This window comes from Leuresthes tenuis, unplaced genomic scaffold, assembly GCF_036924035.1.
Source record: "Leuresthes tenuis unplaced genomic scaffold, fLeuTen1.0.hap1 SCAF_9, whole genome shotgun sequence".
NCBI classification, from domain to species: Eukaryota; Metazoa; Chordata; class Actinopteri; order Atheriniformes; family Atherinopsidae; genus Leuresthes; species Leuresthes tenuis.
The window spans coordinates 28,814,592-28,824,014 of NW_027325363.1; positions in this window are offsets into that span (position 1 = coordinate 28,814,592).

Here is a 9,423-nt window from a genome sequence, read left to right on the forward strand (position 1 = left end):
GTAAGCACAATAGGTAATGTTTTTTTCCATGGCAGACCTGTTTCTTCACAACATTTGGCTAACTTGGACTTTAATGTACCATTTTCTCTTTCCACAGCACCTCCACTCTGTGGATGATAAGCACAATGTGTGCGCAAGGTTATTCCCAGGAATTTACCAACCTCAGTCAATGCAGTGTTTACAAAATGTGTGCCATTATCACTGCTGATCTTCTCTGGAATGCCCCATCTAGGAATGATTTCTGTTTAGCAGTGCTTTAGTCACTGCATTACTGTTTGCATGTTTTGCAGGGAAAACTTCAACCCATTTACTAAACACGTCCACTATTACTAGTGCATATTTCTTTCCTTCAGCTGGTGTGAGTTCAACAAAATCCATCATCAAATGTTCAAAAGGTTTCTCTGATGGAGGGTGTGCAACTTGCGATGTGTGTAATGCCTTTCCTACATTATGTGTGGCACAAACCATACATGACTGACAGTATTTTTGCGCATATGAACTGAACCCTTTTGTGAACCACTGAGCAGTGAGTGCATTCAGCATCCCCCCTTTTGACACATGGTCCAACCCATGTGTCAATTTTGAAAAATGAGGAAAAAAATGTTTAGGTAGACAGGGTTTACCATCAGGTCCCATCCAAACACCATCCATATAAGTTGCACCCACAGAGGACCAAATGCGTCCAGGGGACCAAATTTCATCTGCAGAGGCAAAAGTTTGCAAAGCATGGAGATCTGTGAGGGAGTCTTCTGCCTGCAAAGAGAGGGAAGCGAAAACAGGAAAAGATTTAGCTGCTTGCTTAGCTGCAGCATCAGCTCTGGCATTGCCACAAGCAACAGGATTGTCTGAGTTAGTGTGAGCCGCACACTTACAGACCGAGATTGCTGTAGGCAAAAGGATCGCATCAAGAAGATCAGAAACCTGCTTGGAGTTCAGAATAGTTTTACCATCTGATTTAAGGAAATGCCTGTGTTTCCACAGCGCACCAAAGTCATGAACAACACCAAAAGCATATCTGGAATCTGTGTAAATAGTGACAGACTTACCAGCTGCCAACTTACAAGCTTCAGTAAGTGCAATAAGCTCAGTAGTTTGAGCAGAGAAATGTTTAGGAAGAGAACCAGACAACAAAGTGTCATGTGAAGAACATACTGCAAACCAAACACAGTTAGTACCTGTGGCTGGATCACGCAAAGCTGATCCATCTACAAAAAGAATCATGTCAGAGTTTGGAAGAGGAGTCTCTAAAAGATCAGGTCGGGGTGTACAAACTTGTTCCAAAACAGCTTCACAGTCATGAGGCTCCCCATCCTCAGGAGTCGGAAGCAAAGTAGCAGGATTCAGAACAGTACAACGTTTAACAGTGACATTTGGCATATCAAAGAGGTGTATCTGAGCCAACGAGCAGTTGAAAGATGTGAAGTTTTCTGCTCGAGAAGAATAAAGGCAACAGCATGAGGAACCAAAACAGTCAAATTAGCGTAGCCCACAATATCTTGGGAGGCCAGGACAGCTTTCTCTGCAGCTGCAACAGCACGAAGACAACCAGGCAGGCCTGCAGCCACAGAGTCCAGTTTTGCTGAGAAATGAGCCACTGGCCTTTGCCTGCCCCATGTTCCTGCATAAGAACAGATGTCATACAACCATGCTTCTCATCAACTGCCTGTATGAAAGGTTTATGAGGATCTGGAATGCCAAGTGTTGGTGCTGTTTGAAGAGCCAGCTTAAGCTGACTAAAGGCTGGAGCTGCATGTCAGAACTGCAGCTGCCTTTACCATGGATAAGAGCACCTAAGAGAGCTTCGAGAAAAGAGTAGTTAGGAATAAAGTTCCTGCAGTAAGATGTTATACCTAAGAATGACATAAGCTGTTTTTTAGTAACCGGTTTAGGAATGATCTGAACTGCAGCAACACGTTTAGGAGAAAGTGAGCGCCCATCCTTAGAAATCACATGACCCAAAAAGGTGACTTCGTCCTGTACAAACTGTAACTTAGAAAGGCTGGCTTTATGGCCATAAGAAGGAAGATGTTTCAACAGATTCACTGTCTTTTTCACACTGTTGTTTAGATGGACCACATAAAAGGATGTCATCCACATACTGCAAAAGAGCAGAGCCTGTGGTTGATTGAAGTTAATCCAGACTAGCTTTGAGGGCAGCATTGTAAATAGTGGGACTTTCACAGTACCCCTGGCATAACCGGGTAAAAGTCCAAGATCTCCCTTCAAACTAAAAAGCAAACCAAAATGGGCTATCAGGGTGCACTGGCGACAAGTCAACCACTGAGAAAAACTGTGCATCTGATGTAATTTGAGACAAAATAGTGTGTGGGTTGGGCACAGTAGGAGCATGTGGCTGAACTGCAGCATTCACCGCTTGGAGGTCCTGTACAAAACGCCATTCATCTGGCTGGCCAGCATCTTTAATCTTTTTAACAGGAAACAATGGAGTAAGCACAGGTGAATTTTCAAAAGGAACAATAACGCCTGTTTTCTGAAAAGATTGAAAAACAGGTTTAATCCCTTTAATTGCTTCAGGCTTAAAAGGGTATTGTTTTTTACATGGACAAAAGTCTGATTTAGGGGTGACAATTACTGGTTCACAGCCTTTTATCAACCCCACATCATATTTGCTCTTAGCCCAAAGATCATTGGGCACTTCAGCCAACATGGGTATCGAAGACAAATCTGTTTCAGATAAAAAACATGCTTCAAAATGTGATTCTGTGGTAGGAATTAATTCCACAGTTCTTTGACAATGCATTGTACTCAAAAATATTTTTTTGTATGCTGACAATCGTTCAGAAAACATAAAATTTGGATCAGCAGGTGAAACGGTCCACTCCATTTCTTTCTGACATGTAGCAACAAACTCTCCCACACCTTGTCACTGCCAGTGTGTACATTTGGCCAAGGAAATGTGAGGGCGAGTACCACAAACATTAAAAAAATCGAAGTGCTCTGGAGTGAGCGACACAGCCAATAAAGTAGGCGCACATATTTTTTCACTTCTTCTCATAGTCATTGTCAGGCCCCAAAGAAATGTGTGATCTTCAGTGCAAATCAGCAGGTTGCATGAAATCAGAAAGGGGTGAAACTAACGCTTTTGCTTTTTCCACTAGTTGTTGTGAAAAAGGAGAGCTGGGAAGTTTCCACTCATAAGCATATGTAAGTGCAGATGAATCAAACTGCACTGCTGTGAAAACTTTGTCAGACTGTAACATAACGTTAATACCCTCTGGTGTAGAAGTTAAAATAATGCCTAATTTACACATGAGATCACAGCCCATTAGGTTAATGGGACACAACTCTGATAACAAAAATGAGTGTTTGAAGGAGAGCCCATCGGGAGTGACACACGCAATGGGCGATATCATTTTCTCCTTCACAACCTGGCCTGATGCAGACATAGAGTAAACGTGGTTTCCACTTAACTTTGGAGGACAATCAAACTCCCCTGACGTCACTACTGATGAACATAAGTTCCTATATTCTGAGAGAAATATCTTTGCTCTAGGACGGAACTAGCATGCAAAACTTTACTACGTGAATCACAGTCGGCAAGCGTTTCTTCACTACACAGAGCAGGAAAAATGTGTGAGTGTGTTTGTGCTATCACCTATTAGTGGAGGCTCCGCTGCCGCGTGACGTCCAGAACCTGCCTCCCACCCTCAGTCAGCCTTTGGCCAAATTTCATCACTTTTCAGCTGTGGACAGTCCTTCTTCCAGTGTCCAGTCTGGCCACAGTAAAAACAAATATTCGGATCATAGCTCTGATCCCACACGTCCACGTCTTCGACTTCGGCCTCGTCCTCTGTTTACACCAACTGCGTAATACATGGTCATGGCTGCCAAATGCAGCTCCTTTTCACACTTGTCCCTTTTGGTTGTCTTACGCGTCTCAACTTGGTTATGAGCATGGCGAGCATATCGGCGAACGTCAGCCAAACGAGGACCCTCACACCATCCCACGTAAATGTTCTTTACTTCAGTGGCGACATCTGGCATGAGGCCTTTAATTATTGCATTGCATGCAATACTCTCCCATGGTCCTGATTCATTACCCAAATCCCTTGGTCTCTGATGACCGCTGTGCTTGCTGACTTCCTCAAGGATGCGGTGTACAAAATCATCAGTCCCTTCACCAGGTTTCTGTTTGCAGGTGTAAATGTGGGACATATTGATTTTGGTTGGAAATTGAGTGGTGATGGCTTGACACAGTCTTTGGATGGCTGCTTCATATTGAGCGTTATCATTATGTCCTCGTTCACTGTTGGTAGGTCGCAAATCCAGTTGTAGCATACTGGCCTCTATTTTGCAGAGGTCGGTCGGTTTGAACTTTTTTGCCAATGTGCGACGCAATTCAACCCCAGTCGGGCAGATTGTGCGCAGAAATCTCGCAACTCGTCAGCAAAATGGGGTCCAGAAATCTCTGGATCTGGTAAGCATTGTTATGCTTCCATGATGTCAGTCTCAGTCCAGGGTCGATAAACCAGTAATGGTCCAGTGGGAACTGCAACTTTAACCATAGGCATGGTTTGAATCTGGTTTTGTTTTTTCTCACGTTTAGATCTCTGAAGTCCAGATTGTGGGTAAAGGATTTTTGTCACTTGCGTTAAAAGTTCTTGGGCAGGTACGCTGGAGAACCAAACGTCTTCCTTTTCCTCATCATCAGACCTATGTAACTGATGTTGTGAGAATGATGGAATTTCTTCCCGAGGGAGGATGGAAGAAGTCCCTTCTTCCCGAGAGCCAGAGGCTTGTGGCAGGGCTGGCTGTTGTTGTTGCAGGGCAGGAGTCCAGGTCTGGATCCGGCACAGCTAATACTAAATTATTATCATCATTCCGTCATGGCATTTGTTTAACATTTTCCTTTCTTTCTCTTAATACACTTTATTTTTTCCAAAATTCTATACCTTTCTTACTTCTTATTTAAACTTAATTTTCTTTTTTTTTGCTTCATCTCTTTCTCATATTTGCAAAACTTTTCTTCTAATTTTCTTATTTCTAACATACTAAAAGAACCTTCTGGTGGAAAACCTCTGGACCATATGTCTTTTTCATTTCATCATGCTTAGGTCCCCCGGTAGGGTCAAAAGTCTGAGACCTACTGTTTCCCATTCTCAGACTTGGAATGGGGAAATATATTCCTTCACTCAAAGGACGTCTCCAATGAGGACCTTAATCTGTACTCACACTTCTTCGGAGTACTTCACACTTCTTCGGACTGCTTCAAAAGTTTCACTTACCCATGAAATCTCTGTCTCACTGATGACACAACCGGGAAACACTCTTTTATTCAAATAAAAACTAAAAAGCAGTCCTATCGTCTCAGACTATCATATTTCAAAAATGATCCCAGCGCTGGTATTCAAGAAAAGGACCTGCCAGTCCTCTCTCTCAGAAAAGGCCTTGGAGGTATGAGGCTGGAACAGCTACTTCAGTCCAGGCTGGCCATGCACTGCGATCCGGTCCAGAGACACCAGTCGAGGGATCCTGTTCGTGACGCCAAAATTGTGGTGGAAATTTAGTAACGCACAGAGTCAGTTATTTTCTTCTGAGGAGATAAGAGGCTTTAATAATAATATCTTGAAAGAGAGAACAACACAGTACAGAATACAGAGTTGCTCTGACCACTGAAGCAAAAACACACAGTTATATTGCCCGCTCATCACGTCATCTGTCTTTGGTTGATAGTTGATTGTTCTTCTAACTTTCCTCCCCAACCATCAGTTTAGGTTACCCAAAAGGAGTGTATTGCTCCATCACAAGTATGCTTCTTTCACATACAGGGTAATATGAAGAATTTTATGCCTGAAACCTATTTAGACATGCAAAAATATGAAGGACAAAGCAGTTTTAACTTGGTTTGAGTGAAGGAATTCATTTTATATCAAAATCCGGAATTGTGCATTATGGCAGCAGAATTGTAGTCTGAATACCTTTATGCCAAACAGATTTGCTTTGCCAAGGGAAGTTTTATAAATGTTTATTGTTTATGTTTACAATATATAAACTAGCAGAATAATTAATTCATCCTCCTGGTCCCTCCCACCCCGGAGAGGGCAGCCAGAGACTGGCTGCAATAGGCATCCCCGCTACCTGGGACCCAACACAGGGCAGGAGGGCCTGATGTCCACCAGGCTCGGGGCCTGCAGTCACCATATTCCGGGAGCTACTGTACCCCCAGAAGGAACCCATCCCGCCCCACCCCACTCAACCCAACCCCACCCCGGAGGACCTCTACAAAAACAAACAAACAACAACAAAAATCAAACAAACAAACAAACAAATCACCCGGTCACACCAGTCGCAGCAGCGAGACCCACCATCACCCAGGCCCCCCCCAACAGGGGAAAAGCACACCCCCACACAGACCCCCTCCCCCTCACCGCACGCCCCAACACCCTAAAAAAAATAACCACCTGCGGACACCTTGGAGTTCCCAGAGCAACAAGGCCGGCACCAGGATCTGCACCAACCCACGCATATTGTGGCATGTCCAGGGCAACCCAGACCCCCCAGGCACTGGCAGGGCCCCGCCCCGGGCGCAAGGCAGCGGCAAGCCACCAGGTCCAGGCCCAGCTCCACCACCCACGCCAGAGCGGCCCGGTCACCCGGTACAGAGCCAGCAGCCACCACCCCAAGGCCCCTAAGGGACCCCGCCCCACACCGCAAGACAGCCCCACCCGCAAGCCCCCAAAACTGCCCTCCAAGCCCGACACACAGTCCCCCCCAGCAATGACCAACCCGGTCCCCACGACCCGAGAGACCACCAGACGCCCGAAGCCACACAGCCCCCCCCAGCACACACCCAACCGCCCAGAGCGACGGGACAGCAACCCACTACCAACACTATGTGATCAAGCTAATCAGAGGGGACCAGAGAGAATTAAATTCAGCCAATTGATGTTTTGAGGAGGCAGACATTGTTTCCATGCTAATATAATCTAAAAGAAAATTTCTAAACTGGTTAATACACAGATTGTTCTTCGCTTTCCAGTTCATGAGAATAGTTTTCTTTGCTATACATAACACTGTGAGGATCATGTGTGCTAAGCTAAATTCCACGTTGATGTTGTCTAAGTCACCCAGTATGCACAGTGTGGGGCATGCAGGAATGCTACACTTTAGCCATGTTGATAGGTCCGCACAGACTTCAAGCCAGAACTTCTGGACAGGCGCACAAAACCACAAAGCGTGTGCATAATCATCAGGTGTGTTATCTGTGCAATGTGAGCAGATGTTTGAGTGTGTTAGACCCATCCTGAACATCCTTTGTCCTGTATAGTGTGTTCTATGAAGAATTTTGTATTGTATGAGCTGTAAATTAGGATTTTGAGTCATTCTGAAGGTGTTCAAACATATTTGTGGCCAGAAGCTATGACTAGAACTGATGGATAAATCTGCCTCCCATTTTGAGGACGGTAGAGACATTGTGTCATCTATCTTAGACAATAATTTATATATTTTTGATAGTAGTTTTGGGGTGCAGATGCTTAGAAATTCTGCTACCCTAATCGGGAGTTGTAAGTCTGGTTGGTGGAGGATATATTTCTTTGTTATTATAGACTTAAGTTGTTGATATTCTAGGAATTTATTGCTGCCTATCTCATGTTGTGATATGAGCTCATCAAATGAAATAAAATGTCCATTTTGGATTATATGTTCCAGATGTTTGATTCCTTTGATCTTCCACAGAGTAAAGTTTAGCATTTTTTTGTTTTGAAGGATGTCAGGATTGTTCCAGATGGGTGTAAGCTTACACGGGACAAGTGAAGACTTTGTTATTTTAAGAAATTCCCACCAGGCTGTCAGAGAGGTGCTGATGTTAATGCTTTTGAAACATTTGTGATTTTTTACGTTTTGACTAATAAGTGGCAGGTCAGAGATTTCCAGATTATCACACAATGCTTGTTCTATATTTATCCATGTTCATCTATTGGGCTAGGTTTAAACCATTTTGATATATACCGTAACCTATTGGCTAAGGAATAGTGCTGAAAATTAGGTAAATCTAATCCACCACTGTCCTTGGTCTTCTGTAGGGTTTTTAAACTAATACGTGGTGGTTTGTTTTTCCACGGAAATTTGGAGATGCATGAATCTAGTGACTTAAACCAAGTAGCAGGTTGGTTTTATGGGGATCATTGAGAACAAATAGTTAACTTTTGGTAGTATCATCATTTTAATGGTTGTAACTCTCCCCATAAGTGATATAGGTAAGGACTTCCAACGAGAGAGATTGTCCTCTACTGTCTTTAATAATTGCACATAAATTAGCTTTGTTAGCTCTGAGAGCCTGGAGGAAATGTTTATGCCTAAATATCTAATATTTCCTGACTGTAAAGTGATCGCAGGTATATTCTGGACCCTACAGTTAATGGGCAGAACTGTGGTCTTAGACCAATTGATAGAGTAGTCAGAAAGTGCTGAGAATTTATTTATGAGTGTGATCGTGTGAGTGAGAGACGTCTGTGAGTTCTGAAGGAAAAGTAATACATCATCAGCATAAAGACTTATTTTATGCTCAATATTTTGGGGTTGGATGCCTTTAATATTTCTATCTTGTCTGATAGCAGCTGCTAAAGGTTTGATGAAAATAGCAAAAAGTGAGGGAGAAAGTGAGCAACCCTGTCTTGTACTTCTCTGCAGACTGAAGCTTGGAGAAGTTTGATCATTTGTCCTGACACTTGCATTTGGGGAGTCAGTTATTTTTCTTGTGAGGAGATAAGAGACTTTAATAATAATATCTTGCAAGAGAGAACAACACAGTACAGAATACAGAGTTGCTCTGACCACTGAAGCAAAAACACACAGTTATATTGCCCGCTCATCACGTCATCTGTTTTTGGGTATAATTGATTGTTCTTCTAACTTTCCTCCCCAACCATCAGTTGAGGTTACCCAGACACACTCGTAAATACCAGCCTAACCCTGTCCCCCCTAAAGTGCACCTATCTCATTATAACAAGCCCACCATTGTAAAGAGGAATTTAAGAAAACAGGGCAGGGTGGTACCTTGCAGCTCGGTCATTTGCAGGTTATACACAGTAACACTCAATACAATGCATATAAGAATTATTTTCCATTACATTCCTCCCTTTTGATTATAATAATACCATTATATTAATCAACCCAAAAGAAACAAGGAAAATAATAACTTTATCTGTAAAACATCAGCCTGCATTTGCACACAACGTGAGTTTAAAATAAAGGCATCATAGTAATAAAGAGTCCAATGATAAACAATCAAAACATGAACAATTAAACATGATTATCTTCATCCCTCTCTAAGTCAGCGTCACTAGAGGAAAAATTTTGAAAGCAAGAAAGTTATTTGAGTCATTTGGTCTTTTTCACACTGTTGTTTAGATGGACTACATAAAAGGATGTCATCCACATACTGCAAAAGAGCAGAGCCTG